A 27,596-nucleotide genomic window follows, 5' to 3' on the forward strand; every position below is an offset into this window, starting at 1 on the left:
AGTAAGCCTAATAAAAAAGGAAAGAAAAAGTCCTCACAAAGCTACCCTTTCTCTGAAGCATAGATGGAATATGTGTTCATGCAAAATTAGCTATTAAAGTACACTTCTATAAATTAATATTTCATATCTTTGAAAATTCATCACAGTTTCACTGTATTCAGTTAAATACTTTGTACAAAACACAAATCACTTTCTGGTTGAAAAGATTTGATGATGAAAACACATTCAGTGCTTTTAGGACACATTGCAGTGACTTTATGATATTTCCAGTCTTTTATGTCATTTTTTTTCTGTTTACAGATAAAATAACATCCACATTATAACTGAAACTAGCAAAAATCTTTCTGCAAAGTTTTGACAGGGTAAATACATTTGCGATTTAGGAACTGTTGGTGACCACACATTTATTTTAACTTTCTAATATTCCCTGTCAATTAGGATGATGCACATCATGTAAATACATGGTTCTGAACTCTTTTTACTTTAGTGGTGTGTTTTGTGTGTATATAGAGTCATCATGCTCATTATACTCAAAATCTTGTATGCCGAAAGAAGAGCACAGTCATAAGTGGAACTAGGAAATTATTGTTACTCCAGTTGATGATTTGACAATATAATGGTCTGATTTATTAGTTATGGTAATATACATTCATAATTCAAATTAACATAGAAAAGATTTAATATTACAATTAAATTGCTTTTCAGGGGAAATAAAAAAGTCCTTCCTAGAAATCCCTCTTTCTCTGGTGGTGTGTTCAGCCCCCTCTGGGTCCAAAGACTGGTAGATTCAGCCTTCCTGAAAAAGAAAGGGAGAGGGGCTCAGGATGAGCCATCAGCATCCTGAGGTTGTCACTGTGGTCCTGTTGCGGGGAGTTTCTGCCTTCCCTTTGCTGGGAGAAGAGAGATGTTGACAGATCCTTCCTCTGCGGGCTTGGTTCTGCTTGGGCTTTATTTTTATGTTTTCTTAACACAGCTTACATGCTCGCTCTTGTCGCTGGTTTCCAATCATTCACACTTTGTTCTAAAGCTGGTTTCACCTGAACGCTGAAAGGCTGCACTCCTGTAGTGACCTGTGAATTACAGCTGTGTTTTCTGTCATAGCCCTGGCATCTCTGGTACCGTCCTGTGTGTGTGCTCTCTGCCGCACATCATTTTATTCTAGAAACATAGACAACTCAATCCACCCTGAATAACTCCTCATTTTTACTATACACCAAAAGAAACCTGAAACAAATTTAGACAATAGTTACCTGGCCACCAGACAATTGCTATCACAATTATTTTTTTTTAAAGGCTAAAATCAGCTCAAGCTAAGGCAACACAGACAACTCCTGAGGCCCTGAGTTGTCAGGTCAGTGGCCTTTAGTAATGGTAAAATTATTTCCTTTATCATAAAGATGCTTGGAAAGTTTAACTAAAACACAGCCAAATAATACTGCAGAGACAAAGTGACCTCCTATGAACTGCCTATATAACAGGTATTAAAGTCTACCTTTGTTCATGTCTCCATGTTTAAAAAAAAAAGAAAAAGTACTTTATCCTGTCTTCCATGCAGTTCACTTAGGTTGTGATGCTAGTTTCTGGTATCCTTTTAGTAGATGTGTAGTAAGAAATTACTTAAAAAAATACAATTCTGTTTCTAAATAAGCATAGAAACTTATGAAAACTGCTTCAGAAGTGAAAAAACATCTGCCAGGAGTTTTAAACGTTTAAATAATTTGATAAATTAAAAAAGTACAGCAAACCTTTCTCCCCTGCAAAAAAGAAAATCCAAACCCACCAGAACTTTCTGAACAGATGTATTGTCATCAGTGGGCTAAAATAAAACAACAGTTAAAAAAAAAAAAGTTAATTTTTTGTTACTAGTTCTTCCCTGTAACACTTGCCTGTCGTGTATGGTATGGTATTTAAGCAGTCTTTGTGTTAAACAATACAGGAACCTCTAGAGTGGTCTTTTGCAAGAACTAGCCTAATTGCTGGGTATGATGGCATGATGTGTTTTGATTTGGTTTTTTTTTTGTTTGTTTGTTTGTTTGTTTGGGTTTTGAATTTGTGTTGGGGTTTTTGTGTTTTTTGTTTGTTTGTTTTTAAACTTATTTTTAAAGCAGTCATAGAGTGAATGGGAATGCAAACTACATTGTGAATTTAGACTTTCACAGAAGATAATTCTTATATTTTTGCTAGCTGTGGTGGGTTGACCTTGGCTGGACACCAGGTCCCACCAAGGCTGGTCTATCACTCCCCTCCTCAGCTGGGCAGGGGTGAGAAAATGTAACGGAAGGCTCCTGAGTTGAGGTAAGGACAGGGAGAGATCACTCAGCAATTACTGTCACGGGCAAAACAGACTCAACTTGGGAAACTAGTTTAATTTTATTATCAATCACAGAAATAAAAACTAAATCTTAAAACATCTTTCTCCCCACCCCTCCCTTTTTCCCAGGCTTAACTTCACTCCTGATTTCTTTCTACCTCCTCCCCCACAGCAGCACAGGGGGACAGGGAATGGGGGTTGTGGCCAGTTCATCCCCCGTTGTTTCTGTTGCTCCTTCCTCCTCAGGGGGAGGGAGAACTCCTCACACTCTTCCCCTGCTCCAGCGTGGGGTCCCTCCCATGGGAGACAAGTCTTCCATGAACTTCTCCAGTGTGAGTCCCTCCCACAGGCTGCAGCTCTTCATGAGCTGCTCCAGTGTGGGTCCCCCCAACAGGCTGCGGTCCTTCAGGAACAGAGCGCTCCAGCGTGGGTCCCCCACGGGGTCACAAGTCCTGCCAGCAAACCTGCTCCAGCGTGGGCTCCTCTCTCCCCATGGGGTAACAGGTCCTGCCAGGCCCCTGCTCCAGCGTGGGCTTCCCATGGTGTCACAGCCCCCCTTGGGCCCATCCTCCTGCTCCGGCGTGGGGTCCCTCATGGGCTGCAGGTGGGTATCTGCCCCACCATGGACCTCCAGGGGCTGCAGGGCACAGCCTGCCTCACCGTGGTCTGCACCACGGGCTGCAGGGGAATCTCTGCTCTGGTGCCTGGAGCACCTCCTGCCCCTTCTTTCCTGACCTTGGTGTCTGCAGGGTTGTTTCTCTCACAAATTCTCATTCCTCTTTCTGGCTCTAATTGCTGTTGTGCATTTCCCCCCCTACCTTCTTAAATACATTATCCCAGAGATGCTACCACCATTGCTGATGGGCTTGGGTTTGGCCAGCAGTGGATCTGTCTTGGAGCTGGCTGGCATTGGCTCTGTCGGACATGGGGGAAACTTCTGGCACCTTCTCACAGAAGCCACCCCTGTAGTGCCCCTGAGACCAGAACCTTGCCATGCAAACCCAATACACTGGCCCAAAGTCCAACTGTGTTAGAGCTTAAATGGATCTTGTGATCAAGAACAGCAGTAGCTGCATGACAACAGTTAGAATATTTTCATTATTTTTCATCACCCTCAGCTAGAGCACATTTGAAATAAAGAACTCTGAGATTTCAACAGAAAAATACCATTTGGTGTCTCTGGGTCTTCCACCAAGCTGCTGATATCAAGCTTAGGAGACTTGCTGTGCTGTTATTTCTTACTCTGTGTCTCCTACCATTAGTGTCTTAAAAGAATTTATCCAGCAAAATAAACTGTAATTGCAACTGTTCAGTGCCCTACCTGAGAAAATTACTTTTACTATTAAAACTGAATGGATCGAAAAGGTTCAACGCATTTCTTTTCTACAAAAACCTGTATCAGAACAAGACCCACAAAGTAACAGAACAAACTGGAATAACATTGCATAGTACATTTATATTTAAACCTATCAGTTTTTTTTTTTTTTCTTTTAAACCTATTACCCTTCTCTTTTACATACTTTCTTTGTATATCTCTCCTCCCTCTTCTTTGGTGCTGTTGTGTGATTTCCAGATTTCTTTAATGTCCATTTAACATAAAATAGTCAGAATCCATTTTTATTTCCTTAATGAAGACCATGGTTTTAAGTGATCTCTGCATTGCAAATTGGAGTCAGATTTCCACAGATGCTGAGATTCCTCAGCTTTCTGTGCCCTGGTTTTGAAAATCTTTTAAATGCTTATGTGGTTTGCCTTGGAGTGTAAATCTGACCCTCAAAGGAGAATTAATATTGAGCATTCCCATTAGCTGCTGTTTCAAGGACAGGTTTAATGAAGATGATGTTCTTTCACAGGGGTTTTAAAAGAAAGTTCTACAGAAATATGAAGCTATCTTCATAAATTTCAGAAAATCAGGAAAGTAGATATGAATTGAAAGACTTTAAATGCTATTTTTTTTTTTTTGTCCCTTCCAAGAAATGCAGCCATTCCCTGTGAAACTTTGTAGTTGTGAGCCCATTTACAGTAATAGTTTCAGCTAGTCCTAATGATCAGTCAAAACAACAGAGGTAATAATGTTTTCCAGAAAGAGATGTATTTGGGCTCTTTTCAGCTTGCAGTGGGATTGTCTTTTTAACAAAGCAGAAATATTGTCTCATAATATGTTGTCTGAGGATGTGGCAAACCACACTAGTTCTAATTTATGTTGCCAAAACAAGAAGTCAGGGCACTGGAGGTGAAACAGCAGTATTTTGAGAATGCCTGATTTAGCAAAACCTAATGTAATCATACTGTCGTGGAAAGGGAAGATGGGTGCAATTGAATCGTTTCAGTTGTGGCTGATTTCTTTTCCCTTTCCTGAGGCAGAGGAAGATCATGCCTTCAAATCCCCGCCGCAGAGGGGCCAAAGCAGATTTCAGGCTAGTTTTTGGTGCCAGAAGATGGCCAGCAGCTAGCTGCCGCTGGCCAGGGACTCAAACCAGCATTGCGTGAAGACGTCAGTGGAAGCAATCCGCCACGCGTGCTTACGCTGCGTCGTGCTGAGCCGCGGGGTCCCTCCCGCTCTCTGAAGAAGCGGTGTTTCCCATTGCGATGGGAGAAGGGAAGGAGGAGCTGCCGAAGCACAGGGCTGGCTTCCTGCTGCATCTGCCGTTTGGGCAACGTGGCCGCGAGGCCTCGGTGCGTTGCTTGCCGCCTGAGCGGGGTAAAAACGTGCGACGTGGGGGGAAGCCGGGGCTGGCCCAGGGCCGTGCGCGGGGCCGTGGTGTGTCCCCACTCAGCCTCGCGGGGGACGGGGCAGGACGTGGCGTCGGGCGGCTGCCTGGGCTGGTGGTGGCCTCCTCGCAGGGCCCTGAGCCGGCTCCCAGAGCGTGCTGGCCCAGCCCAGGCCCTGGGATGGCCGCAGCGTGGGGCTGCGTGGCTCCGTGGTTTGTTGTGGGTGTTTTGCCGTTTCTTTGTTGAGGCTGAAATTCTTACGCCAAAACGTCTGGCTGCTGAACTCCATGTCCTGGCTAGCAAGAGGCAAAGTCAGCCTGTTATTACCTGGCGATGAATTATGTATTAGCATCATTTTAGGGGTGAAAAAAAAAAAAAAAACAAACCCCTAATGATTGGAACACATGCATAGTTTTTCCTTCATCAATTAGTTAATGTGTCATGGTGTGAAACATCAGGGTTTCTGTCCCTTGAAGGATCTTGCGCTAGTATTTTTTCCATGCGTAAAGCTGTGCCAGAAAATTACTCTGTAATAGTTTACATAATTCTGAGTGAGTAGGAAACAGTTGCCAAAACATATGTGCCTGGTGCAACTTTAAATTGTGCTAGGATGTCGGAAATGTTTTCATGGGGATGGGAAATATGACAGAGGAGCTGAGGGGGGACCAGAAACCTTATGGAAAGACAGTGGGGTCCAGGCAGGGTGCCCGAGGATGTCTGAGATGAAACTGTGTGCTTGGCTTTTGCCAACTGAATCCCATCTTACGTGCACGCACAAACAATACAGTACAAACACAAACATTGTAAACTTATGTTAGTTCTGATGCAGAACAACAGAAATTAATGTTCATTATTTTCTGATAAAAATACCAAAACACCGAGGGAATTTGTTGCTTGTAAAAGCGCTACAAGACACAGTCCTTGCCACAGTTTATTTTAGTAGCACAAGTTGCTTCTCACCGTTGAATCTAAAAAGCTATTATTTCCCAAATGTATACAAAATAAGTCTGAACATGTTTGCCTATAATACAACAAGGTGAACTTAATTACAGGAAGCTTCAGAAGTGTACTGCTCATGTGCTGCTGACATAGCAGGGGTGGGTAGGTCTGCAGGGAAGTGGAGAGGGGAGGACAATCCCTGGGTGGGAACCACCTTCAGAACAAAAGCTGAAACTTCAAAGCAGGTGAAAAAAAACCCTCTGTAAGACTTCTAAAATGTTATAATAAACGAAGTGAAAATAACATGCCCATTTACATTTCTTTGTTCTTATTTATGGTTTTACTTAATGTCAGGAGATTGCCAAAGTTTCAGCATCAGCGTTTGCATTCACCAGCTTCAACAAGATTTAGGAAAAAGAAAAGAAAAAGCAATTTATATTTTGTAAATTACCTGTATTCATGTGCAAGTTACATAACAGGGAGTTGATGGATGCAATAGGGAGTTATTTTTAAGCAAACCTGATGGTTGAGGTGCATTTCCAAACTTGGAGACCTGGTTTTGTGCCCAAAATCTATTCTGTTGCTGTATAAACCAGTACTATCCCTTTGTGTCTTGTATAGCACCAAGCCCATGGTCAATGTGGTATAAAATGAATGAAAGTGTGTCTGTCACACACCTCCCCACCCCCCACCCCCTCCCCCCGTTATTAATTTAATAGAGAGTTAGAATAATTTTAAATAATATGTTTTTTCATCACAGTTCCCAAGTATAGAGCTTTTTCAGTTTTGGTGTATGACCAACTTCTGGAAGACAGTTGCTCTTACCAGCACTTCCAACTTTTAAAAATACAATATTTGAGGTTTAGATTGTTTTATTAGTAGTCAAACACTTTTTATTTTTATTGTGACCTCATTTATTATGTCAAATATACAGAGTAATTTTTTTAATATCCAGCTGTGCTTCAGTTAATTCTTGAATACATTAATGTGGTTTGTTGCATTTTTTTTAGTACGGAACAATTGGCTAAGAACTATTTAAAAAGTGTTCTTCAGATAGTCTAATCAACTAAATTCAGCTAGTCTTTGTAAAAGAGCTGTGTTTTATTCTTATTGTATAATATTCTACCGTAAATTATGCTGAATCCTCTTGCTCTGTGCCTCCTTTCCTAATATTTATTCATGTTTGAAAAACAATCCACTTATTTTTATTTATACAAATTATATTTATATTTATTTAACTAGTGAGAGTTTAACATCTTCCAGTGCAAAAATATAATAAAAAAATATATTATTGACAACCTATAAATCATTTTGCTTTAAATGTCAGGGTCATTGTTGTGGATTAAACCTGTGTGTAAGCCTGCTCACTCCCCGCAGTGGGATGAGGGAGAGAATCCAAAAGTTAAAAGTGAGACCACTCGTGGGCTGAGCTAAGGGCAGTGTAACAGGTAGAGCCCAAGCCGCGCACCCAAGGGATGAATTCCCCACTCCCCATGGGCAGGCTGGGGCTCAGCCACCCCCCGGGACAGCCGGGCTCCATCACGCGTAACGGTGACTTGGGAAGGGAAACACCATCGCTCCAAACATCCCCCCCTTCCTCCTTCTCCCCCAGCTTTACATGCCGAGCACGGCGCCGTACGGCCTGGGATGTCCCGGGGGTCAGTTGGGGTCAGCTGTCCCGGCTGTGCCCCCTCCCAGCTCCTTGTGCCCCCCAGCCCCTCGCTGCTGGGGCGGGGTGAGGGGCAGAAAAGGCCTCGGCTCTGTGCTAACACTGCTCAGCAGCAAATAAACCATCCCTGTGTTAGCAACGCTGGTTCCAGCACCCATCCAGAACACAGCCCCACACTTGCTACTGTGAAGAAAATTAATCCTATCCCAGCCAAAACCAGACCAATAATTTTCTATTATTATTATATTAATCACTGCCATTAATATTGATAATATAATGCTTTCTAGTGGTCTTAGACCCACAGATATATGAAAATAAATACCTGATGCGTGCACATAAACACAGGTTTTTGAAACTGTAAAATCCCATGCCAGTATTTGAGATAAAGTTTAAAACGTTGCCAGAATGACTTCTTGAGGAAGTTATACTGGGATTTTACAGCTATCTAAGCTTGAACAAAATCTTTTACTGTGAACGGCATTATTTTAAGCATTTTAAAATGTTCAGACTCTAAGTAAATTGATGACCAGTGAGATCATCCCTAGACATTCAGTAGCAATGGCCTTACAGAAGTGACATCGAGACAGGAATAACAATAGCATCATATCGTCAGCAAAGTGTAATCTGTGTGACTCATTTCTGCATTTTTTGTAGAATTCTAAGGTTCAGAAATGAGTGTGTGTAAAATGATTGTTTGGTGAATGAGCAGGGAAAAGGGAGGGACAGACATGTTCAAAAAAATCCATGTAATTACTAAAGATTTTTTTTAAAAATGGTTCAAGATACTGCCTGAAGTCAAGAATCAGGACAAATTGAACACTTTACACAGTTCCACTCTTCTGTGGAAGTGAGTTTTAAGTCCTGTTAATGGATCTATTTAACGCTTATTCTCCAGTGTTACACAGAAAATGTTTAACTCAAAAACATAATGGCAAAGGGAATCTGTCAATGGAGTTGCTTAAGGATAATTTATATTCTGTAGTAAATACTTCCCAGCTTTCATATAATTCTATATTACTTCTTTTACGACTGCTCCTTTAAAAACAGTTGGTCATTATTACGTTGATACATGTTGTGTTGTTATTTTTTTTGTGTGTGTGCCTTTTCTTTCAACTCTACAGAGAAACAAAACCCTGTGGCTGGAAAGGGTAACCATTATATATGTATGAAATATTTACTTTTATATTTTTGTTAGAGTCCTCATGCAAATTACTGTGTTTATAGCATATCATAGTTCACTGAACTGGAAAATCAGGTGATTTTGTCCTTTGGAGATGCTCTTGGTCTATTACCACACTTGGCATAGGGTGTTCACAAGCAGTATATGTAGCTTCATGGGGTGCAGAAAAGAGTGAGCGAGACAGATTTTTTGGGTAACAGAGCAGAATTTGAAAAATCCATCCAGGCCTGTCCTCCTTTGCCCTGTGTTAATCTCAGATGTTTTTGACAGTAATGCAGAAGAGGCCTGGGCGTGCATCACAGGTTATTTGGATCAAAAGGCTGGGTTTTTCCATGTGTTTTGGTTTTGTTGTTGTGTTTGGTTTTGTTTGTTTGTTTGTTTGTTTTTTTTGTGTGTGTGTGTGTGTGGTTTTTTTGTTTGTTTGTTTTTTTCTTTTAATCCCATGTATTAGCCTGGAGGCCTTATGGAAGCCACCAAATCTCTGCAACTGCACTGCATTCACCAGGCAACTTTTCTAATACAGAGAGAACTGACAAAAAGGATTTTTCTCCCATCTTCTCCCATAGAAACTCTGCACAAAAATCCCATACTTCCTTAGGTAATGGTATATGATTTTTCCCAGATGCTTAAACTGCTATAAATCAAGTAAGTACCTGCATGTCAGAGGAAGGCATAACCCTTTATTTATTAATTTCTTAAAGAACTATCAGAAAGGGATATTGATTCTGGTTTTATACAGTGGACTAGTGAGAATAACCAGTCAATGTATCAGAGGGGAAACTTAACTATTAAACATTTAGTGCTGTAAAGAAGTAAAAATTGAGTAAACTCTCAATGAATCTCAACAGCATCATTTTTACTAGAGAGAGAATGTAAAGCAGAGATTGGGGATTAAAAAAAAAAAAGTAAAAGGAAAGAGTAGGAGACACTGATATATCATGAAGACCCTTATATGAAGGCCCTGTCCATGGATATATTTGGATTAGAATATTTTGACTAAACACAATTCTGAACAGTTATTTACCAAAATAAGATAGTATAAAGATAGCCATTCAGAATACAGGAAAGGAAGGGAGGGAGATTTAATAACTGTGATGGTAAAGTAAAATGCAATTTGTTCCGTGTGACAGTATAGCTACATATGTCTTCCATAGCATGCAAACTTATATTTTGTTTTACTCAAGCACTGTAAGGTGCCTTGAACCCTTGAGAGAAATTAATAAATAATTGTAATAGTAATTAAAATAGACAATACATGCTGTATAAGTGAAGATATATATTAACAGAATGCACATTCAGGAAGAAAATCTCAAACTCAAACCCTAAGACCTCAACAGCTATTTAAAAATTATCTGCAATTATTTATTTTTATTTTTTGTTTGAGTTTGTTCTTACTGTCCTAGTGCTCTTTTCAAGTTCAATTTGTTTAAATCTTGGAGCAAGTGAGGTGTTTTGTTATATGTAATTGTTTTTTGTAAACCACTAATTAATTATTTATGCTTGAAATGTCTTTATGGTTGATGGCACCGAGGGCAAAAAAGTACCCTGTGCTAGACTTAGCCAACCAAATTAAACAACATTTGGCCTACTTGGATTCCACTTGCTGGAGCTTTTGAACAGCTATCTGCCAAATGAATAAAATGATGCATTCAACAAGGCAGAATTCATTGAAGTCTTTCAACGTTAGTTACAGAGTGAGTCATGGAGTATTTGACAGTGGTAATTTTTATATACAAATAATATAATTGAGGTGTTGCAATTTAAGTGCATGTAGCATTCGCTCTTATAATTTACCAACAGTCCTCTGAGAATTGTGGTGTCGGTCTGGTGCCTATTCTGTATCTCTGAAATTGATACATCAAATGCAAGGTATATGATAAAGAAGTTATAGTATTTTTCTTAATTTGACTGTAAGGTTCAACACTGCAGAAGAAAGTCTGTGCTTCAATAACAACATCCTAGTGCTTGTTGATATTTCTATGGTCCTCTCGTTATTGCCTCACCTAATGAATCCTTCTGTGCTTTTCAAATATGAGCATTAGGAGCCCAAAGTATTTCCACATATACAATTATTGATGTTAACCTGGAACAAAGAACAACACAAATCTCTTTTGCTCTGGGTTTGAATACGAATCTCATGACTCAGGTCGGTTGCAAACGGTGGGGAGGAGATGCCCATCATAGTGTGTCCTGCTCACACAAAACATGCCCATACTTTTCCTCAGAACAAACTGCTTTGCTCAGGTCCTGATTAAACTGAAGTAAACACTTGGCTTTAATAGGATTTAAATGTGTGATTAAGCACTTTGAACTGAGTCTTAAAAAACAGTAGCTGTACCGGATGTCAGATACATCTAGTCAGTCTGCTGCCTGCTTGCCATCAGCATCTGCTGCAATAGATAATGAATGTTATTAAATAAAGCTTTGGAGACAAAAATCAACACTTTAAAGAATGAATGTGACATTTTTGGTCTTTGCATAGCACGTCTAAAGGGCAGAAAATGAAAGTTTAACAAATAAGATGAACAAAGAGGGCTGAGAACTGATCTAAAGAGTTTTGTGGTGTACACTCAGGATCTGATATCTGAAAAGTCTTATCAGAGTATACTACCAAGGGAGCCCAGATTTACTTGGGAAGGCAGAGACACAGGAGGCATTTGCAATAATCATTTTAGGAGGACTGGTGGAGAGAAAAGGGTAGAAAACTCCCAGGAGTGGAACATCAGAATAAATGGCTACTGTCTAAAGGAAAATGTGAATTTTCCTATGGATTGTTTAGACAGGTCTGCTTCTTCTAGTAAAGTTTACTTGAGACAAGAGCTAATTCAACAGCAAATTACCCATAAGTTTTTGTTGTTGTTTTAAATAACCTCTGTTAGACCAACTTTTTTTTTGTTTGTTTGTTTTTTTTTTTTTTGTTTTTGTTTTTGTTTTTTTGTTTGTTTTTTTTTTATTATTATTATTATTATTTTTTTTTTCTTTTAGAGGAAAAAGTAACATTTTGTAATGGAGAAAGATCATAAAGTGTGTTGAGAAATTTAAAATGCAAAATCTCCAGAAATATTCCACATTAAAGGTGAGACTTTGAAAGACAGTTAAGAGGTTTAGGCCCAATTCGGATTATCTTTCCAAGTGGAATATCCTTAGGCCTCTTTGAAAACCATGAAACTTCTGATTATATTACATTGATGTGCAAAAAAGGCTGTGCTGCAACTTGAAGAAAATAATTGCTGTTAAACAAGATCCTTATTAATGATGAGGTTTCATAATAAATTGTCTTCCTAAAATTGTACTGTAACAGTGCTGCCCTATATTTGTTGTGCACTTCATCAATTTGTTAATATTAATTTTAATGACTATTTGTTCTTTAATTTTATAATGGCATGAATGGAAAGGATAGATGTATTTCCTAATATTTGAATAAATCAGCATAAAAGAGTATTTGAGATATTAGGTATAGATCTAACAAACAATTTATACTTAAGGACTCTATTTCTCCCATTATTTTAAATAAAAGTAATGTAAATAATAAAATCGAGCAAAAAATGTGGTTTTGCTGCCAAAACTAAAGTTTCACTAGTTTGTATAAAATTGGTAAAAGGTGTAAAAAGAAAGGTCTGCTACCATAATTTCAGAAGTCTAATAGTAACCTCCATTATCAGTCATGAATATTCCATGTGCATAACAAAAGAATCACTTGATAGAGTTTATCTCTGGAAATAGGCTGGAAACTGAAATAACTTCAGAAAAGGCAGGAAAACGTTAATATCTTTGTTTCTAAAAAGGTGATAGACATCAAAGAGCCAGAAGGATGTAAATAGAATAGGCTGTGTAGGAAGTTTACCAATGTTTTCCCAGTAAGCAGGGTATCAGAAACACGGACATATTAAACAAATAAGCGAGCTACCCGCACCAAATCTGAGCTATGGGAGCCCTTCCCTGGATGCACCTCTTTACGTTGGGTGTCTGCTCATCCAGCAAGGCTGACTGGTTTGAGGTTTGCCCTGGGACTTCCTTGGGCCATGATTAAGCCAGGACTGAACTAGTTCATTGGTGTAACTCTAGGGAGCACTGCAGTGCTGGAAATCTCATCAAATGGGACTTAAATTTAAGGTTCTGGCAGTTCAGAGTTATTTAAGATTCCATAGATCTTTAAACAAGAATAGCAGTCATTAAAATGACAAAATAAAATCTTAAACAGAGTAATAACATTTTGCTACTTTGCATTTCACTGTTCTTTCAAAATAATGTGCTGTGAAGTTTATTACAACAGTATGCTGCATTTTATTTTCCGCTTTTGTTTTTCCCCAATGGCTCTATACTTCACTGACAACAGGGAAGAGTGGGGGATGAGAAGTCCTCAAGTGCAGTTTTCAAAGTTGTCCAAGAGGTCTGAGTGCTTAGATGTCTTCAGTTTTGTTTTCAGGGGTCTTTAAGGTGGCCTTAAAAATGTGTTAGTTTTACTAATCTAGAAATATGCAATAGTTGAGTGTGCACTGCTATTGAAGCTCAAGATAAAATATCACATTAGAGATACGTAATCTCTAATATTTATTATAAGCAATGCCATACTCAGGCAGGCACATTTATCCACAAATGCTATGACAAAAATTAAGGGGAAGAATTAGTAAATGCTACCTCCCGTATTTTCTGAAATAATCCAAACCATAATTCTGGGACTTGATCTACCTGTTTCTTACATCTGAATTTGGATATCTATCTATACTTGCTCTTCTCTAGGGACCACTGATCTATATATGCTCTGTTTCTTCTGAATAGGGCAACTAAATAGACTCCAAATACTTTGAGTGCACAAACCCTTTCATATTCCTGACATTAGATGGTGACCAGTGTGACTTAGTGACCTCATGACTGTTTTTTTCATGATTTATTTATTTATATTCCAGCATCGCACTTTGCTATTTCATCTTAAGAGAGCAAAATTAAAAATATAAAATACCATTCCCCAGCTGCTTCTTAACCTGGAAATTAAATGTGTGCATAAGCACACGCACACACATACTTGATGGCAAGGTTTCACTGAGGGGGTTGAGAGATTTGATAGTTTGCAAAGCTGTCAGGACAAGGTGTTGCCTCCTGCCCACCACTGACTCCCTCCTTCCTGGAAGAGCCTAACTGGGAAGATTTAGTGATACCTATAGTAATACCAGTGGCATACATGATTGTGGCCACAGCAGAGCAGCGATCCAACATGATGGTCTGTGGTGCTACAATGGTGCAGAAATATTGTTGTTGTATTTGGGCTGGTCCTGCTAACTCAGACAGATCCCTTTGGGCTGCCTCTCTGCTGCCCTGGACTGCTGGTGCCTTGGGTGGGTGACAACAGCCTTGAGGAGAGACACCCTTTTGCTGCTTGGCATTTTTTCACCCCATCCACTGGTGGAGATAGCTTTATGCTATAAAATCAAGAGCTTTTCTCCCAGCAGTGGTGAAGGGAAAGGTGTCAACCAGGGTTGTTCTCTGTTTCGAAAGAGAAACTCAACTTATTGTCACAGACCAATATCACCAAGGTAAAGATGAGTCTGGGGAATCCAGATAAATCTGTTCAATCCTAACCAGATTTTCAGCTCAGGCTATGGGGATATAAACTGTCAAATGCAATGGATCAAGCCTGTCACTTGTTCCATCAGAACCAAAAATAAAACACATTTTTTTTTCCACAATCTTTAGTTTCAAGCTGTTTCTCATAGTGTCAAGAAAAATCAGAAAGCAAAGGTTTTATCACAATACATTTGAGGTGCAACTGATTCAGTAATCAACGTATTTGAGTTCTTTGCCACGTAAGAAAAAAAAATCTAATGAGTTTCTTAAAAATTGTATTTCTTGAAAAGATGAAAGTATGTAATTAAAAATTGATTGGTATAGCAATAAGAGAAGCAAACGGAGGATCCAAAACGTAATAGTTTCAAATAAGCTTTTAGACTGTCCAGTCATGGCAAAATAAGAGGAAAATACACTCAGTTTCCAACATCAGTCCTTAGATGTCCAGGAGATAATGAAAACAGGTAGGGTGCAACCAGTTACTTTCAATTAAAGCCCAGCGTTTGCCATGAAGCCTTCTGGTGGAATAATATATAGATATGAATATAAATATATAATTAGGCTGTTTTCACTTCTCCAGTGGGCCATGAATACCAGCTGTGATATATGTCATATCTACTGTTAGCAATAGTATTTTCTGCTGGCCCATTAGTTTCAGTTCTCTGATCACTGTAGTATCTTAATACCTCCCAGTAAATCAGAAATAATCTCATAGGTCTAGTTCTATATTCTTGTCAATAGAAGAATTTACAATATTATTCCACAGATTGCCTTTTGTTGTACATGTTTAGGGAAAAAACTTGCTTATGGAAATAATATTTAAACAACATATAATTTTTATTACTATTTTTGATTACATTTTCTCATATGAGAGACATTTCTTATTCTTTTTCAAGAGAGAGATTTGTAGGGAAATTTTTTTTTAAATGCTGACTTAACTTATTTGTGTTTGAGGTATTTTCTTTTCATTAATTTTTCCAATGTCAAAAAGAAAAGGGCAGAAAAAGGTAGCCGGGGGCGGGGGGGAAGACTGGAGGAAAAAAACCTCAATTAACTTAAAATGGAATTATTCTTTTGAGAAGTGTTTGTATATTCACTTTGGAAAATATGGGGTAATAAGTTTAAATTCTCTATAAAAAGCAGAGTAAGTTGGATGCTACTGTAAAAGCAATGGAGTTTCTTGGTTGCTTCTGCCTTGGAGGGAGGAGTATATCAGTAGACCTTTTCAGTTAATCCAAACTGCAATATAAACATGGAGAATTTGAATTAATGGGACACTGCAGCAATTTATACCAGTCTTTTCACTTGTTATAAAGTAATGAGGTTATTTATGTCTGTCATAGCTCTTTGAGTCCTTGATAGTTTTGGCCAAGAATTTTGGACTTCCAGACAAAAGCAAACGTCCACAACCAGGAAGGCATTGCCCACCACCAAACACCAGTGTCTGTGGTCTGTCTGTCTCCTTTAAATAGGTAGTGGGACCAGTGAGCCTATGGTAGCTCACTTAGAGAATGACAGCAGATTGTCAGAAAATGCAGATTAGCTGATTACTGCATTCAAGTTCAGCTAAATCCTGTTTAATGATTGTTATAATTTTGCATATTTCATCATAGAAATATCTTACCCCCCAACAGCTTCTTAAAATGTATGCACAAGCATATATGTGTGTATATATATATATGCATGAGGTAAGGAGCTATCGTAAATTGGATGTCTGCAGGAAAGTGGTTCAGAAGAAACAGTTGAGCTTTAGATTTAGCACCTAACATTTGGGAGTCTTCATGTCTGATGAACTCACATTAGGTTTTGAAATTTAACAAATCTCGTCCCTAAATTAAATTATGGTTTTATAATCAGCATTCTAGCAAGGAGCAATAGCAACTAAAATAATTAATTTTCAGCATTTCATCATGAGAGATTATTTTTCTTCACTGAATTTTTATCTAAGATGAGGAGCTTTATTTTTTAACTGACTCCGTACTCTGGTTTTACTGTGCAGATAAAGGAGTTTGGTTTGTGCAGGGAGAAAAAGCATTATTCATTTTATTTTAGAGGTAATTCTAAAATATGGACTTTATATTAATATAGCCTATTCATTTTAAATGACACATAAAGCAGGCTTATCTTTACTTAGCTTTTAAATGGCATAACATTGTGTGCATGCTTTCTTCAATGTCATAATATTAGTAGCATACTGTATCCATTTTCTTTACATCATCTGATGTATTTTCATGTTTTTTTTTTCCCCTCTCCCTAATTCATTGTGTTATGTTAGTATAGGCTGGCATTTTCTCCCCAGTTCTTCTATGTGTCATTTCTCACTTTTAAAAGTTTATATGGTCAGATTCTAGACTATTGTAATTTATTGCTCATGTGTTAAATATGGACTGGTCCTGAAAGCATGTGAACTTAAAACTGCTAAAAGTTTGAACTAGAAATTTTGTTTGAAATCAAAGTATGTAGGGACTGATTCTAAGCAGTTGAGACACTCACTTAAAAATAGTTGGGTTAAAGGAACATTGGATTTGTCTGAGTTGAAAATGAGCAGAAGTACAAGGGTTTTGCAGAGGTTTGTACAGCATACAGATTTCAGTGTTTTTTCATATAGTAGTATGTCATATTTGTAGATCTTTAGGTAATTCATTGAATACTATATAAAAAAAGAAAGACTTTCATCATCCTATTTACTGATCTAATTAAAATTAAACTGCAGTGAGAAATCTCAGGATTCTGTAGAAATGCCAAAAATAAATTCAAAACTGTGAGGGAAATTAAAAACAGTCATTGTGTGTTCCTCCTACCACAGAAATGATGTACTATATGTGATCACTAGTCAACAGACTAATAAACTTCACTTCCTTATTAACCCTAGAGTTATATTAGAATATTTAATATATCTTGAGATATGTAGGGCATGTTTAATTGCACTCACTCACACCTTTTAATAAGAAGAAACTTCTTAGCTATCCATTTTTATTTGTTATCAAAGTAGTAGGACTACTGAATTAATGGAGGTTAATAAAACTTCCTTAATGCCTTAGTCAAACTTTCCCAGTCCTGAAGATGAAGAATTAATTTAAGTTGTGTTTGCTATAGATACAGATAAACTTCATAAAGGGCACATTTTCATATTCCTACCTATGAATAAATTATTTTAAAGAGAACAAATGATTTAGACTGTTATCTCTGCTGGGCATTTGGGATCATGTGGGGCATAATGAGTTCTTTCTCATGCAAACTGTACACCGAGGCATCACAGTGAGAAGACACAGCAAGAATTTGGGACTCAAATTCTTATGTGCTGGAAATGTGATGCTGTTAATCTGAGTGCTCCTATATCCACATGTGAGATTCACTAAACAGTGTTATAATGAATTTGGCACCACTGTTAAAAATTTTTTTAGGCTATAGCTTTAATTTCCTATTGGTACATTTTTATCATCAAGTTTTGAATACTAGTTGAGTTGATAGGTTTTCTTGAATAAATGGTTACTTAAAATTATTTTAATCAAACATACTATATGAGAACATTCAAACTTCAGTGCGTGTGTGCTTCTGGGTTGCAGTTTAATCTCCCCCTGACAACAGAGGAAGTGTTTTGTGGTATAAAATCATACTTTTGTAATGAAATACAACAAAGAGCTCCCATATCAGGTCAGAATAAAGACCTATATAGCCTAATTTTCATGTTTACCAGTGGGTAGATGCAAACAATTAAGGAAAAAAAAGAGGGCATGTAAAACGTGTTCTTCTTCCCTTGTATGGTCCTTTTCTGTTTCTTTCTAGCATCTTCACTCTCACCTGCCATGTGCAGGCAAAGAGCAGTTTGGGGACATCCCTGGGCTGCAGTTGAGCCCTCACGAACCCCTCCAACAGCCACCGGTGAACCTGTCCACGTGGATGTGTTTCACCCTCTCCTACATCCCTTGCTCATCCAAATCCTTGCAAACCCTTGTGGCAGTGGGCTCTTGCAGGCATGCGTTTGTTTAAAACACATTGCCTTTTGCCTTTAAGCATGGCTTCATAGCACGCCCTCTTATTCCTGCGCTGAAAGGGACAGGGAAGTGTTGGGCTTTGCTCTTGGGTGGAGGACTCTGTTCATCTCCGTTATCTTTCCCTACCTTCATCCGCCAGGCAGCCTCTCGAGCTGAGCAGGGTGGTACGACAGTGCCCATCCTGAGCAGTTTCCGGAGGAGGATGGTCAACTCTCTCTTGGTGCCACCTCCTCTCTGTGCCTGGGAAGAGCCTGGGGGTAGCCCCCAACCCCTACTGCTGCCCCAGACCCCCTCGCAAACATGGGAGTGCTGGGTTGCACTGGGGGGCCCTGCATTTGTGCCTGTGTGTCTGTGGATGGGCTCAGACCCTGTAATTGAGAAACTGAGTGTGGCTGCAATTAATTTACTGAGGGATAACCTGCTTCACAAGGGAGCAATGAGTCTGTTTATTTAGTTCTGTCAGGACCTATGGATAAAGACTATGTTCCTATAGATCCTAAACCAGGAAAATTGCTTAATTTTTAGGGCATATGCCTGGTAAATTTTATACTGACTTCAAAAGAGAGTTAGTGATACATTTGTGAAAACTGATTTATCATAGCAATAACTACAAATTTTTTAGTTCAGTTCTTCTGCAATATGGTGTTACCCAAAACCCCATTTCTCGTGTTCTGCTTTTCCCTTTCCTACAGCTCCCAAACTCTTCCCCTCTCTCACACCTGAACAGAAGCCATTTAAAAGGCAGCTTTTAGTGGCATGTCTGCAGGCTGTTGACCACAGTTATGGAGGATGGGAGACATATTGCTCTACCTGTAACTACCAGCATTTAGGCTGAGTGCAGATGCCAAACAACTTGGGTGCAAAAGTCTGGGAGAGATTTCAGAAATGTTACCAAGATGAATGACATCTCAGAACAACTTCTTTTATTGTATCTGTTCTGAACAGGGATGTATTTTCCATCCACACCATTGTTTTGGTGAAGATGCACCTGAATATCCACAGCAGAGGCTGTTGGGTGAGAGAGGACACACAGCTGGGCTTGGAGCACTGCATGTTTGACTCCGTATCAAATCACATGCTGTTTGAGCTGAAGTACCCCCATATGGAGGAATGATGTTCTTTCCCCATTTATACACCTGAATGTTTCAGCTTCACCCTAGGGTAATGGAGTAGAGTAAACCAGCAACAGGAACAACCGTGGAATGTCATTTAGTTTGGCACAAATAACTGCAAAATTGAATAGCTATAAAATGTCCTATTTTGTTACGAAGTGGTAAATATCCTGCTGGTAGCTACTAGTTGTTGGGCTTGATCTAAGTATATTAATGTTGCTCCTATTTTTTTTTTTTTTTCGTATTTCTAGAAGACAAAAGTGATATTAGCATTTAAATGAAAAAATATTTGCTTTTGTGATTCATTATTATTCACTGTTCTATGGACCCATATAAAACTACTCATTTGTTTTTCCTCATTTGGTCTGTAATTCTCTGAACCAACCTTTCTCTTATTCCATAACACTTGACCTTTAGACACAGACATTAACCTCAAACGCGGAGCCTTGTCAAAAACACTTTCCAAAGTGGAAACAACTTTGTCATTTCATTAGAAAATGTGGAATTGTGTTCTGAAACATTTCTTGATTTAATCTTTGATTATCGTCACCTTTCATCCTTAGACATCCATTTGATTTCTGGCTGGAATCTTCAATGATGTTCTCCTGGCATGAAATGAACTTTCTATTGCCTGTTTCAGTGTTGAGTTCTGTCAGCATTCATATTCTGCTTGCCCAAACTTTGTATAGTACCTAATTTATAGGTTGTGTAGCCCTTCAGAAAAGGTGATAAAAAATGAAAATAAAAAGCACCTCCAAGCAAAGATACTATAACATTACATGACAATTATCATTTTACCATTAGAAGAATCATTACTGCCTCCACTTTGCTGAAAGATAGGAAATGTGATTCTTTGTTGTTGTTGTAATTTGCTCCCCTGTAACAAGCACTCTATTTTCAAAAGATTTTAGTCAGCTTTTGATACAGAGCCTAATGCTTCCTAGTCAAAACATAAAGATGCACCTGTTCCTTGTTTGGACTTAAATATGAAGCTCAGCTTGATATATTGCTTTAAACATGACAAGAAAATTAAAATACAGAAAGCTTGAAGTACACAAAAGATGTGGAATGAGATGTTTAAGAATAAAAGTATAATATATCAGTATAACACATGTAGCTAGCTTATACCTAAACTGCGTATACTTGAAAAATACATAGCGTACACATCAGACATATCTTTGCAAATCTATATGATGCTGTAAATAAGACATTATCCCACACATTTTGGCTATATTTCCTTTGTACAGAATCTGATGATTACATGTTAAATTATATAAAAGTTTATATCAGGTTACATAATCATCTGCACCAGAAAATAATTTTACACCACAAAATGCATTTCAAAGTCCTTTTCTTGAACAATGTAGATTAGAGGATCAGGGCTGCTCAGTGAGTCCCAGTCATGCTGTGCAGCACATTCCACATCAAAAACAGGTTGGGGACTCTTGTGTGGGCTTTTTTCTTTTCAGTTTCACTTTGAACACTTGAGGTGAAAACCTGGTCTTTTTGAAGTCATCATCAGGAGTTAATCCAGCATGAAAATTGAGTCTACAAAGATTGCATCCCAACAGACTAGGGATTTGTGTCTCCCTTACAAGCCAGAATCTTCAGCTATTGTAGATTGGATATATATAACATTTTTCTATTGTTCCCAGTTTGGTTTATGTTTTTTGTTTTTTTTTTTTTTTTTTTTTTTTTAATCCTTTCTTTATTTTTTTTAATTATTTTTGATTTGATAACTTAAGAATATCTCTTCAAAATATTTTCAACAACTTTATTCTTGCCACAAATACGTATGACTAACAGTACTTCCTAAAAGCCATCCTAAAACCTGATGATGATATAGTTTCTGGGTTATGCTTAATCTCACCTCCCAAACTCATAGATAACTAATACTGGTGGTTCCAAGGCATGTGTCCCAGGTGGGTTGATATGAAAGAATGTAGATCAAAACCTCTGATGCCTTCTGGTGAGGTGGAATCCCTCTTAAATTCTACAAATATTTCTACAGATTTTTTGAAAAATTTATCAAATTACTCAGGTTCTATACTAAGAAGAGGATATTACCTCTTTATAACATTAACTTAAAAGGATTTAAAAGTCTTCCATTTTCTCTGGGAACTGCTTGCCTTTAATTGTTACATGTTTTCTTTGGTACGTTGTCTTAGTGTGATCCACAGCATTTGCAAACGACCTGGAAGAGTTAACATGTTTTGCTGTTTATGTTCCCCCTTTTCCTTGTCAGAAGACAATGACTAATGTTCTCTAAAGACAACTAAATCTTAAAAAGAAAGCAAGTACATTTAAAAGGGATACATATACAAAGAGAAGAACATCAAATTTATCACAAGCTCCTAATTATGATGAATGACAGAATGTTATTAGACTGTGCTTGTCAGCATGAGTTTGCTTGTTATTATAAAGTTTTAATGTAATATCAGTTTGGTGAATGATCATCTGGTATTTTCATTGTTCAAAGTGTGCTATCCACAAACAGAAACATTTCATTTAGATTCATGCTTACAAGATACAATTAGATAGCCAGATGGCCTGGTATAAGTGCATGCTATCATGTTGTGGTAACCAGGAGAGTATGGCCTTGGTTTTATTCTTTGTAGTGTATGAAACAAGTTGGAGCAGACCAATGGCTTCTTTTTGAAAAAGATTAATTAAACTAGACTTCCCATTGTGCTTTAGGGGTGGTAGGTTTTAAATACCATAGAAGTGGAAGGTGAATGGTAGGCTACAAAGCCTGGGATCTGATGGTTGTGGGTTTATCCTATCCTTTGCTGATAGTAATCATAGTTAATGGAGATTTGCATGCAGCTCAGAGAATATTATTCATAGGAAGGGAAAGAATGTGCAGAAGTGTTTGCTCTACAGAAGTAATGCAAGAGAAAAAAAAAAAAGTACTACTTTGTGTAAAAAAAAGCTGTATGTGTGGTTTTACATTAAATATGCTGTCACTTTTTGCAGATGAGGATAGAAGAATAATAAGAAAAAACAAACCAAAAAACACAGAGCTTTATCTAATGCCACATCTAGCAACAAGCAGGTAACTTATACAGTATGTATCCTTTGACAGAGGACAAATCCTGCTCTCCTGCCTTTATATTTCACTTACATTGGTCTTTATTACTCTGCTTCCTTTGCATGTAAGACTGGAAAGTGAGACTTCTCTTTCTGACTCTCAGTCTTAGCACGCCAAGGGCCTGGGCTTGCCATAGAATTGGTGTCTTCAGTGGTCCCACATTGCAGCAGAAATTTTTTTGTCCAAGCCGATCTTTTGGATTGCTGGTGAGGAGAAGGCAAAACACCACTTGCAAACCAGCCAACTTTTCTGAGCAGTCAATAAGAAAAATTAAATTTCAGCCAAAAATTCCATCACCACCCCACAGTTTGATTAACACAATGCGCATGATAGCATCCTAAATGCACACCCACTGTACTTCCAAAATGAAAATTGTCAGAGAGCGTAAGGGGGAATTCAGATATAGGAAAGGAGGAAAGGGTAAAACAGAGCTTGCATTATTAGCAGAAGATGCAAAAAAATTTCTGCAGAGAACATCAATGAACTTGTAGCATTACTGGCTGTTTGGACAGCCAGACAAGGAAAATCCAAATCTGTGAAAGTTCAGTGAGTATAAAAATACAATAAAAAATAGAAGATGGGGAATCTGTTACAGAAACAAAAAGGTTGGAATTTTTTCTTGATTTATACTGTGTATGTCTTTCTTTTCCTCCCCAGCCAGCAAACAGATTGTCCCTATTTCTGAATCTGTGGTGGAAAGGCATAGGAGCACAACCATAAAAACAGAATTTCTTTGATTGGGGAACCATGTCATATCATGAGAATTCATTTATTTCAGTGAAAAATACCTCAAACTCTTAATAAGCTTATGGTTGTGGAAATAGACCCACAAGAAAACAATTTGGACAAAAAGTGATGAGAAATTTGCCAGGAAGCACACATAGATCTTTTTGCCACTGAAGATACACTTGATATTGTCAGTCTTGAAACAGCTGTGCTTGTTTTATATTGAAACAAGTTCTTTTCCTCTCTCATTTTTACAATGTGTTTGTTAATTATTATAGTGAATATTAACTTTGTGTGTCCATTGTCTTCTTTTGTGGCTCGTTTTTTCATACTGCAATTCATCTGATTATTTCTGCTTCAGTTCTGCTTCCCACGATGCCAGGTACTTATCAGTTGTCAATATTTATTTCTAAATTGAAACTGTCAATGTGTTTTATTTACAAGTTTTATCTTACTGAATAAATAGTACCCAATAAAAATATATTTCTTTATGGAAGATAGCATCAACAGTGACAACATGGCTAGGAAATTTTCTTTTTTTTTTTCCCTACACCAAGCCCCATATTTTTTCTGTTGTGCAAAGCCTACTTATAAAAAGGATTCATGTCTGTTTATAAACCTACTCTACATAATAATATTGTTTTCTAGTACCACATGCTGAATAACATTCCAAATACAAATGTAACTGTATGAGCAGAAAACAAAGGAAAACAAGCCTTCTTTCACAAAATTTAATATGAGATTTCTCGTGAACCCATCTTTCATTTGTTCATAGAAAAAAACCCTGCACACCCACAAACCCTTCAACTAACCAAACTCACAGGGCTTCTATGTGCCAAACAGTGACTGGGATTATTGAAAATGTAGCTGACTTCCTATGTGTCATGTTTTCTTTGATAAATATTGTATCTTCTTTTTAGCAATATAATAAACCAGAAAAATTTTATTGTTCTCTTGGTAAGGATTTGTTTGAATGCAACATTACTTTTGATAAAGATTATAGGATTTTCAGGAAAATAAAGCCAGAAAAGCTTTGAAAAAAATTTATTTTTACAGTGATGGAAACAACCGTTGAATGCACAGAAAAAATCCACATACCTCCAGATGTTTTGCAAACAAATCTTCATTTAAATTTAGTGTGGTGAATCTTCTTTATAAAGTAAAGACGACACAGGCTATATTTATGTAATACTTGGCTATTCTTTATTTTATAATGTAAGTTACTTTGGATGATTTGTTTTAATTTATTATTGTCATGTACAAAATAGTATTTGCATCGATAAGAATGGTGAAATATTCTCCAGTCAATTTGCAAACTCCACAGCCAGTCTATTTAGCAAAATATTTTCATGCCTTCACAAAACTTATTTTTCACTAATAAGCACAGGCTTAAAATGGACAGTTTAAGAGGTAGCTGCTATCTAAAAATATTCAGTAGTGTGAGAAACCACTATAACACAGTCACAGAGAGGAGGAACATGCAGCAACATGCAGCAGCATATATGTAAATTACTTCTTGTCTTTCAAGTCCCAAACATGTCCATTTTTCTCCCTTTCCCACATGGAAATCTGCTTTTGTTTGAGTAAAAATGGTACTATGATGTTTTTGTATTCCATTTGTTGTTTTCTCAAGCAACTATCCTGAGTAGAAAAACCAGGAGACAATCATGTGAGGCCACCAGAGGAGATTTGGGAAGATGTTGAGGGAGCAGTGTATGTGTGCTAGCAAATTTCTACTAAAGCTGCCTCAGCCTGCTGTCTCTTTTCAGTCTCACGGCCTAAGCATCCTAAAGACCGTTCTTCATAAGGCTGTCAAAATGCCATATAGACCCTTTCTTATCAGGAAAACACCACAAGGTTTGCTCCTTTGCTCTTCTTCCTCTGCTCACCTTAGTTGTCTTTGCATGTTTGATGCAGGAGATCAGTGAAGTAAAATGAAATAGTAAGTCCTACCCAGACCCTCCAAACAACTAAAGCTTTGGTAAGTCTCTCTTCTTTAAAACATTGATTTTATGAATGGACGTGAAAGCTGAGGTTTCTAAGGGGCATGAAGAAAATGTGCATCTTCTTCACAGACCTTTTGTGTGCATTTGTGAAGACTGTGTTTCTGCCTATGCCTTCTAGTAAAAGAGGGTGCTGGTGTGGGGCAGAGGAAAATGATTTTTAGACCAGACCTTGACAAAGGAGTGGAATTCTGGCAAATTTGGTTAGAGCATTTTGTATGTTAGTAACATTTTTCCCTACTCTACTTACAGTTTTTATTTAATCTTACTTTATGCAGAACTTTAATCTGTGCTCTTTTACATCAACAAAAAGGTTAAAGGCAAATGAAAGGTCATTATAATGGAAGAAATAAAAATGATAAATAAAATATAAGAAGAACATATCTCTTAAAAATTAAGTAGAAAATATAGTGGAAAGGGAAGAGAGAGAAAGAGATGGTAAATGTGACAAGTGTGGGGGAAAAAAACCAAATGAAACCTCCGCACTCTTGCTGTCATACCTTGTTGTGCATGGGAGTGAAGAGTAACAAAAAATCCTCCTCAGAAATTCTCAAATTTTGTTTTATTATTTTATATATTTTTTGTTGTTGTTTTTAAACAATAACTACTTACAAGAAATACTTTTCAGCCATAGATCTCAAGGTACTTAAAATAGACATTATTGTTTTCTTTCTATATTCGGGAAACCTGAGAAGCAGGGAAGTAACAATACTCTCCTTAAATGACCTGCAGTGTCAGTGGTGGAATCAAGAAGACAATCAAACCATGTCATTTGGGAAACATATATTTCTGTTGAAAAACCATGGGGAAATGATATTGGAAGGCAGACAGTTCTTATCAGTCTTTCATAGAAAATGAAGCGGTCACAATATAGAAAATCAAATAGGTTTTTAAGGTCTGGATAGGAGACACCTTTTTGTTCTGAATTTTTAAAGCATCCAGCTCAGTGGGGTCTTGCTCCACCCACAGGAGCCATTGCTGTGGTGGGGTCATTCAGAGACCCCTTCCAGCAGCGCTGTCTTCAACTTCAATTGTGCTGCTTTGAAGGGTTCAAGTCATTGGCTTACTGTTATTAGAAAGTAATTGTGTATTTAATAGATTAACTTCAGAAAAGCCTGACTGCTATGAAACATTAAGTAGGTTTTCTAGACTGGTGGATGGCTGCCAAAATATTTGGCATCCATGAAAGTTTTAAATTTTTGTTTGATGTGTCTTTGGCAGATGATAGGCAATAGTAATGGTTGACTTGGATCCAGCAAAACTTTAAAATGAATCGATTTGCTTCAATGATAATAAAAAATGAATGCCTTTTAAAAAAATTCTGATGTACTCAAGATGTCCCCTGTTTCCTGTTAGATAAATGCTTCCCAAACTATTGTGTGATCAGGAGTGTCAATGCAGAAGGTAGATAGTCTGATTGAAGGTTTAAGCTAGGAAAGGAAGGATGTCTCATAATTGAGGGATGACATTTGAGAATGCCTCTATCCATAGTATAGACGACCAGTACCATATCTGCCATAACAAATATATGTGAATTAAGAAAGAAAAGATAAATATTAATGCATCACAATATAAAAATTCAGTCAATGAAGTTGATTCCTGAAACTGAAAATAAATATAAAATAGGTTAAAATAGCCTTATATATATATATATAACTCATTGTCCATATTTTCTTTAATTTACAATTATAAATTATAATCCAGACAGAATCAGAGTTAACCATTAGTTTGACTAGACCTAATAGCAAGTGCATAGTGTATGCAGCCAGCTAAAATAAAATTTGGAAGCAGCATTAGAGTGAAAATGTTCAAGAAAGGAAGGCCAGAAAAAATATGTTCTCTTCTTCAGTTCTAAAAGGGTTTGGTTAAAACTCAAGAGTATCAGTTAAGTGGCTGCCTGATAACTCATAATTTATGGAGGAGAAAATATCTATCTGCCTTACAGTTAATAGAATTCAGGTTGCAAGGCCCTTACCATACAACCAATAATTCTGTGTAGACCCACTTCAACTTTCTTCTCTAGAAATTTTCTGCTTCCTCTCCCGCTCAAAGGAAGGCTGGATTTCTCTGAGGCACATGTTTCAGCCATACAGGTTGGTCCCTCTGCATTTCAGCGTGTACAAGGCAAGGGAGTAAGGGAGGGAGGCACTTCTCAGGGGTACACCAAGGAAGGAGAAAGAAAAAGGAAGGAAAATGGTAGGAGCAGGATCATCTAAGATGGTTCTTTTGGAACACAACCTAATGTGCTAACTTCACTCATGGTCTTTTGATAATACAGTATCCTCAGATGAAGGAA

At 37.7% G+C, this 27,596-nt stretch overlaps 1 long non-coding RNA gene across 2 annotated transcripts in view; it reads left to right on the forward strand.

Annotated features, from left to right (window-relative positions):
- Nucleotides 1-22,536, forward strand: part of LOC116962826 — a 113,912-nt gene extending 91,376 nt beyond the window's left edge. For both annotated transcript variants that reach the window (XR_004407836.2, XR_004407837.2), the window contains one exon: nucleotides 22,457-22,536. This is a non-coding gene — a long non-coding RNA (uncharacterized LOC116962826). The remainder of the gene's footprint in view (nucleotides 1-22,456) is intronic.
- Nucleotides 22,537-27,596: the final 5,060 nt, after the last annotated feature.

This window comes from Tyto alba, unplaced genomic scaffold, assembly GCF_018691265.1.
Source record: "Tyto alba isolate M040663 unplaced genomic scaffold, T.alba_DEE_v4.0 Super-Scaffold_23, whole genome shotgun sequence".
Taxonomy (NCBI): domain Eukaryota; kingdom Metazoa; phylum Chordata; class Aves; order Strigiformes; family Tytonidae; genus Tyto; species Tyto alba.